Source organism: Rattus rattus, chromosome 1 (assembly GCF_011064425.1).
Source record: "Rattus rattus isolate New Zealand chromosome 1, Rrattus_CSIRO_v1, whole genome shotgun sequence".
Taxonomy (NCBI): Eukaryota; Metazoa; Chordata; class Mammalia; order Rodentia; family Muridae; genus Rattus; species Rattus rattus.
The window spans coordinates 118510031-118518755 of NC_046154.1; positions in this window are offsets into that span (position 1 = coordinate 118510031).

The window sequence follows — 8725 nt, forward strand, 5'->3', positions numbered from 1 at the left end:
CACACAGGAAACTTTCTAACTGTCACAGATCTAAACCATTCCACATTTTTCTTTCCACTTGTAAATGAATAGAATGCCTTACACGCCGTATCTATAGCTCTAGAAGAGACTTTAGAACACCCTAAAACTTCCCTTTCACTGAAGAAATAAAGAAATGAAGTCACAACATCTGACTTGCTGAAGCCATGCGGCTGTTCTCGGCATCCGTTGTGTGCCTACTTCTAGATGCACAGAAACAGTGATGGAGAATGAGGCCACAGTCCTCGTGAAAGTAAATTTAGCTGAGGAGAGATGGCCCTCCGATGCAAAAAAAACAATCTCAAGGCATCACAGTGTTATCATATAATTCGGTGTAAAATCAAATGATGAGGGGAAATGGCTCCATTCCAATCAAATGTTAATTGTTAACGTGAATTCCAATTGTTAGCCAGGCATGGCAGGATGAGCCCAGAGTTCCAGCAATGGAGAGCAGGAGGGCCCCCAGAGCTTGTCAGTGAGCCAGTCTAAGGGAATCAGTGAGCTCCAGGTCCAATAGGATAACCTATCCCAGAAATATGGTGGAGAGTGACTGAGTCCTGACGTGACCTCTGGCCTCCACATGCACACATGTGCACACACTCAGACACACTCACACACATATGATAAGAATAGGCCTCAAATAAGCACCAGAGATGGGAGTCCTCTCAAAAGTGCTTTTTGTTTCTTTAAGGGAAGTGATTCCATAGCCTTTAAAGACATACAGAGACAAGAAGCACCCAAGTGAGTGCATAAAAGCCTTGGTGGGGGAAAAGCTTTTACGTTTTGTTGGAATAGAAAAGAGCCCTGGATTCTCATGGCTTAGAAAAATGCCTCTAATAGTCCTGATATCATCTCGCTACATATAAACCACTATCGCTTTCTCTGTGTTGGAGGGAGGGCACAGACTAGGGATCTCACCTAGTATCTGTACTAAGCAAGTGCTCTACCACAAGGCTAAACACCTAGACTCTACCATCATTGTTGTAATTAGACAAAGTAAAAACCTGTGGACTCCTTTAAAATATTTACTAATTTTTAAATACTATTTGTCAGTACTTCCTGTCACGAACGTTTAGAGTGATGTAAGTGCTGTTTTATTTTCAGTCATGTTCAAAGTAAGTTCCAAAGCCTTGTTTCTGAAGCCCAACAGACTAGAATGGAAACTACGTTTCTGGCAAGATATTAAGCAAATCGTCTCTCTAAAAATCAGTTTCTTGCTAGGCAAGGCAGTACATTGCTTTTGCCCTGACAATCAGAGGGCTAATGGGGGAGGATCATGAGTTCTAGGACAGCTGGAGCAACATACCAGGTCCCTGTCTCAAGGAAGGAGAAGAAAACAATCTCCATATGTACGCAAGGTTTGTAGCATAGGCAGGTACACGTGGTAAGGCTATAAATGCTTGTTCTAATTTGCTAGCTAAATTGAAATCTGTCAGCACGAACTACACAGTAGAATCACCTGAAAGCTTGCTAAAAAATAGCACCTGGGGCCCGCCCTCGGTGAAGCCAGACAGAAATGAAACAGAAGCTCCTTGGTGATTCTGATTCACCATGGCTGAGAGCCCTGGGCTGTCCTCACTGCAGGATTCATCTAGAGCTGAGGAACATGATAGTATATGTGCTCTTTCTTCTCAACTGTGGTGCAGACGGCGTGTCGTTTGTCTCAGTCAGCATCAGGGCCTGAATCCTAAGTCGTAATCCCTCTGTGCCTTTCTCCATGTACGGTTGATGGGCAGTTATCAGCACATAGGAGCATCAGGAGGAGTTAAAAGGGAAGAAAACACCACCAGAGAGTTCCTCAGGAAGAGGACTAGAAGCAAGAAGCAAGTGGTTTTGGAAATCCATTCCGCGAATAATTAAAATAAAATCATTCATTAAATTTTAGCTATTTGGATTCTGACATTAATATGTTGTACATACATACACACATACACACACATACACATACATACACACAATCGTATTGCCCCTTCTAAATATAGTAATGATGTACTTATTCGAAATTGTGTTAATATTAATTCCTCTTAACTGTGCATAACTGTATTAGTTACTTTTCCGTTGCTGTGCTAAAACACCTTGACCAGAAACAATTTAAGCAATTTTTGGTGGTGAGGAGGGGGCTGTGGATTCAGAGCGGGAGTCCATGTTGCAGCAGAAAGCTGACAGTCCACAGTTCACCTGCAGAGCAAAAACGGAGAGGGCAAACTGGAAGTGAGCTGAGGCTGTAAACTCCCAAATTCCATCCCTCATGATGTACTTCCTCCAGAAAGGCAGCACCTCCTAAAATTCTAGAACCCTCCCAGACAGTACTCACTGGAGACGTGTATTCAAATATATGAGCCTATGAGAGACTGTGGATCTGCCCCAGCCAGCTAGGCCAGTCTCCACAGGTCAAAGGCAATAGCAAATATCTGAGTGAGGTAACTAGAGGACTCAATATATTTGTGCTCAAGACTAGTACAAAGAAGCCACTTCTTATTTTTATTATTAAAGCAAGCAAAACACGAGGTGATGTTTATAGTGTAATTGAATACAAGTACAGCTTGGAATACACCTGCTGTCATATCTTAACATCTTGGCCTTGTGAAAAAGAACCAAGAATATTCCTCCCAGGCCTTTGTCTTTCCCACAGCAGAGATAATGAGGACGACGTGCCAGGAAATTCCCTTTGTGCCCTTCCTTTCAGGTGAATCTGTTTATTATAGTTTATGCAATTCTTTCTAGAAGGCCACCTCGTGAGAAGAACATTCTTCACTTGGTCCATCCATAGTTCACAGTAAGTTGAAGCTTTTTGACCAGGGTTCCCACAAGAGACATTCAATCCACCACACTAACTCACAATCTGTTTGCATTCAATTAGGAAAAATTCGATCTAATACAATTTATCTAAAAGGCCTTAATCTAGAACCACTAGTATTTGCCTAGTAAATTTGTCAATGAAAATCCAGACTGAGCTGATCTTTGGTTCGGAAAGATAGTAACAACATAACTTTGGATATAGCTAAAGAGATATAACAGTGAAAAATGAGGGAGAAGAAATGTAAGTCCACTTGATGAACCAGCCCACGTCCATCTTAGGCTTGAAAACCATTTTTACAGTAAAGACAAACTAGATTCATTCCTGCTTATGATAAAACGTCTGTTTTTCAAGGATTGGGCTACCCGTAACCTTAAGAGCAAATGTTTCTGTACTGCCTGTTCCAGGAAACAGCAACAACGTCTTTGTTTCAAAAAGTTATTATGATCATTTTGCAACCATGACCATCTTACAACCCTACCTTTGCTTCAAAGGGTTATTATCACTACCTTGTTATGACTTTCTTGTTATATTCTGCTTCAGTAACCCCACCCGTTTTCAGGCCAAACTCACTATTTGGAAATCCCCCACCTCTGAGCTATAAAAACCTTTATCTTCCTCATGCCTGATTCTAGTTTTCTGAACCCTCACCTTTGAGGGAGACAGTCATGTAAATAAATAGAAAAAGCTTGCTTTAACTAATTGTTTACTTTAATATAGCCACGATGATTTGGGTCGGTAGTCTTTCTCCTCAAATATTTGGAATTAACCCAATAACAAGTTTTATGTATTTTATAACTAACAAAATCAAAAGTCCATGTTGGGGGTCTTCTTAGCAACTGAATCTGCATCTAATCCAAAAAGATAAGGGATCAAGGTAAAACAACCTCTCTAGGGCAGTCAATCAAGTGCAGGATGAAAGTACGAACTTCAGATCTCCAACCAAATCAATGATATAAATAAAAGAAATCACACTGTAAAAGAATTAAAAGTCATTTAAGAATTATAATTAAATTCGACATTTAAAACCCAGTGTTCTGTTATGAACACCCCGAGGACTGGGAGTTAGACAGATTCCCTGGTAGGCAGACAGACAGGGAAAGAGGATGATTATGTATCCAGATGGCTGGCTTCTAGTTAGCCCTCCAGATCTCAGACAACAGACTGGCAACTTAAAAACAAAAGCCTTTGGGATTTTTTTTCCCGCCAGTAGGCCCCCTGCTGATGGAGGGCCTCAACATGTTTGAGGCTGGATTAGAATGTGTTTGCAGATATGGGCCAATCAGCCATCCTATCTTTCTTCTGTAGAAGTTACAGGTAAAAGATTCTTCTGAGACAAAAACAGAAAACAAAAAATGAACCAAGAACAAAATCAAACAAGTAAACAAAAGCAGCCTTGGATAGATGAAGTTTCAGCTTTTTCTCTGTCTATAGCATGCATCCCTGTGTCTCCTCACTCGATAAAAGTCTTTCTTCTTCCAATCCTGTCTGCTGTTGTCTGTAGTGTTTAAAACTTCTCCGCTGCTACCTGTTGTGCTTGAGACTGTTTTGTGCCTTTTACTTCTTTTAACTGGCATAGAAAACAAAGCTGAGTAACATTTGTGGGGTGGAGGAAGTGATGTTTAAGCTCGGTCCAGGGAGTGGTACTATTAAGAGGTGTGACCTTGTTGGAGTGGGTGTGTCACAGTGGAATGAACTCAAGACCCTCAACCTAGCTGCCTGCCTGGAAGCCAGTCTTCCACTAGCATCCTTCAGATGAAGATGTAGAACTCTCAGCTCCTCCTGCATCATGGCTGCCTAGAAGCTGCCGTGCTCCCACCTTGAAGATAATTGACTGAACCTCTGAACCTGTAAGCCAGTCCCAATTAAATGTCCTTTATAAGACTTGCCTTGGTCATGATGTCTGTTCACAGCAGTAAAACCCTAACTAAGAAGTAGTAAGAAAATGGTTTCCTCATCAAATCAATGACAAATTAAAAAAAAGACATTTAAGAATTATGATAATTAAGGGCAGCATGTAAATCTTGCGTTCTACTTTGAACAAACTTTAAAGTCCACTGTGGGCCCCCAAAGTGTGCTTTTTGTTTTATTTATTTATTTATATATATATATATTTTTTTTGTTTTTTAAATCAACTGTGAGGTCCAACACAGGCAGAACAAAGGACAATGACCTAAACGAAAGGATTCTTGCCTAGTAAACAGGATTGCTATTGAGTAAACAGAAGCTTAAATTCAGCATTCCTTAGAATCCTGGGCAAGGTTATCCAGTTCCCTGTCAATCAGGACAGTCCTTATCAGTTTAAAGACCCTCCCCCTGCTGATTATCCTAAAAGATTCACTCGCGTTTTGCAATTGCCCTTCTCTCTGTCTCCTAGAGAGATAGGTTTGAAAGTACATGGTCCAGCTTGGTGGTTTCACTGAGTCCTCACTTACAGAAACCATCTGTGCAAAGAAGCTTTGAAACAACCAAAAAACTTAGATCATGGACCATGGATTGGCTATGATAAATGAATTATTGTGTTAGACATCATAATTGCATGTCAGTTATATACTTAGCAAAATGGGATCATAAGAGCATACTGGAGGATTTATAGCCCTGCAAAAGAGTGAAAAGGAAATAAACTAGAAAATAATTTCTAAGTTTCAAAGCTGCCATGCAGGGGGCTGGGGTAGGGAAATGCAAGGTTCTCACTCTATACAGCCTACAGAACAACCCACCATTTTTTAAAATCTCCATTTCAAGGGTTAATTATATGGTAGAGTAATAAGAGCACTTGCTCCTGCAGAGAACCAGAGTTTGGATCTCAGCACCCACATGTAGGCGTTCAGTTTTCCCAGAACTACTTGTTAAAGGTAACATCCACAGGAAGAAAGTGGGTGGCTCTTAAGCAGCTTGTCTCCATCTCGAGGGTGTCTACCTCCCTCTTCTGGACTCTTGAAGCACTTGCACACACATGCACAGATACACACACGCACATAAATGAATGATAAAATAACTTCTAAAATATCCATTTCATGTAGATATAACCGTTTGTTAAGCCCTTTGTATGTGTTAACAGGACTGTGATACATACATGTAAGCCTAAGACTGGTTGTATAACATCTTTATAAGAAATTTTGAGGTTGTCTTAGTTAGGGTTTCTATTGTTATAAAGAGACGTAAGGCCATGGCAACTCTTATAAAGGAAAACATTTAATTGGGGCCGGCTTATAGGTCAGAGGTTTAATCCATTATCATCATGGTGTCAAGCATGGCAGCATCCAGGCAGGCGCAGTGCTAGGGAAGGCGCTGAGAGTTCTACATCTTGATCTTCAGAAAGTAGCAGGGGACCGTGTGCCACACTAGCTATCAAAGCTTGTCTCCATAGCGACAGGCTTCCTCCAACAAGGCCACACCTATCAAACAAGGCCATACCTCCTAATCGTGCCATGCCCTATGGCCATGCCTTCTAATACCTGAGTCTATGGGGGCCATTTCCATCAAACCACCACAGTAGTTCAATATTATCATGGCATGACAGCACACAAAGCAGACATGGAAAATAGCTGAGAGTTATATCCTGGTCCACAGGTAAGCAAGCAGAGACCTCCTGAAAGAGCTGTTAAAACCTCAAGGTCCACCCACAGTGACATACCTCAAACAGCTCTATTCCCTGGTGACAAAGCATTCAAATATATGAGCCTAGTCAAACCACCATATTCCACTCCCTGCTCACTATAGGCTAGTAGCCATACCATAATGCAAAAAAGAAGTATTAATTCCAAAAGCCCCTGTAGTCTAGCACACTCACAACACTGTTTCAAAGTCCAAAGTCTTCTGAGATTGAAGGCAATCCCTTAACTATAACCCCTGTAAAATCAAAATCAAAAAGCAGCAATGCACTTCTGCTATACAGTGGCATAGAATGTATATTACTATTCCAAAAGGGAGGAAAGGAGCAGAGTGAGGAAGTACTGGACCAATGAAAGACCAAACCCGAGCAAGGCAAATTCCAAATTCTGCATCTCCACGTCTGATGTCAAAGCACTCTTCAGATTTCCAACTACTTTCAAATTTAGCTGCAACCCATGTCTCTCTCTTGAGCTGGTTCCACTCCCTGTTAGTGGGACTCCTTGACATGTATCCCACAGCTCTGGTAGCTCCTGTATCTTGAAGTCTTTAAAGCAAACCAGGCACCTTCTTCCCAATTTCACACAGTGGCCTCTCTGAGCTTCTATGCAGGGGCACCCCTGACACACTCCTGGCTCCGTTGGCTTCCCTTAGCCACAGAGGAAAATTCTATAACCCCTCTCCTGTATCCTTGATAGTAAAGCCAAAACCATGCGGCTAAAGGTGCCAATTTCTTCCGTTTGCTGGGGCTAAAACCTGGACCCTTTCTTGATTTGATTTGTGTTTCCATGAGCTTTTTATCGTTGATGGCTTCCTTTGAGCCTTGAGCTTTCCTTCAATTCCTTGTCATAAGTTGGAAGCCTATTTTTACCCTGAAGGCACCACTCTCTGTATTCCATTTAGTTTCAGCCTTCTTTAAGCTTTTTATCTCCTTGAACTTGAGCACTGGGATTGGCTCAAACATTACATTTCCTGGTATTCCTTTTCTCCGTAAACTGTATATTTTTGTCTTTCTTTTTGTGTGCTAACTCCTACCCCTCTTTATTGGAGATCTCCATAAGACTAATTAGTAATAACTTCACAGCAGACTTGATATTGGGCTTTCTTAAAAACCTCCTCTGCCAATGAAATTATCCCCAAAACTCTTCAATTTAGTCTCAGGCAGAATTTTAAGGCAAGGCCAAAACCCAGCCAGATTCTTTGCCAAAATACCACAAAATATTTGATCTCTAGTCCAGCTGCCCACATTCTTCCTCTCTCAAACCTCTTGAGCTGAGCTCGCATCATTCGCATTGGCCTCAGCACTGCGATCCGTGATCCTATTACGATGGTCTGTTAAGGCCTGCCTAAAGTGTTCAAACATTTTTTCTAATCCAAAACCCCCAAATCTTCCATATTCCTCTGATAAGCAGCATGGCCAGGCCTATCATAGCAATACTTGCTGGTACCAACTCCTGTCTTAATGGGTGCTCTACTGGTGTGAAGGGACAACGTGACCATGGCAACTCTTATCAAAGGAAGCATTACGTTGGAGAGAGACAGAGAGAGAGACAGAGAGAGAGAGAGAGAGAGAGAGAGAGAGAGAGAGAGAGAGAGAGAGAGAGAGAGAGAGAGAGAGAGAGAGAGAGAGAGAGAGAGAGAGAGAGAGAGAGAGAGAGAGAGAGAGAGAGAGAGAGAGAGAGAGAGAGAGAGAGAGACAGAGAGAGAGAGAGAGAGAGAGAGAGAAAGGAAGGGAGAAAGAGAGAGAGAGAGAGAGAGAGAGAGAGAGAGAGAGAGAGAGAGACAGAGAGAGACAGAGAGAGAGAGACAGAGACAGACAGACAGAGAGAGAGAGAGACAGAGAGAGAGAGAGAGAGAGAGAGAGAGAGAGAGAGAGAGAGAGGAGAGAGAGAGAGAGAGAGACAACAGAGAGGGAGAGAGAGACAGAGAGAGAGAGACAGAGAGAGAGAGACAACAGAGAGACAGAGAGAGAGAGACAGAGAGAGAGAGACAGAGAGACAGAGAGACAGAGAGAGAGAGAGAGAGAGGGAGAGAGAGAGAGAGAGAGAGAGAGAGAGAGAGAGAGAGAGAGAGAGACAACAGAGAGGGAGAGAGAAACAGAGAGAGAGAGAGAGAGAGAGACAGAGACAGAGACAGAGAGAGACAGAGAGACAGAGAGAGAGAGACAGAGAGAGAGAGAGACTGAGCCTGGCTTGGGTTTTTGAAACTTCAAAGCGGAAAACCTCCTCCAACAAGGCCACACCTTCTAATTTTTCTAACACTCAAATAGGTCTACTCCCTAGTGACTAAGCATTCAAG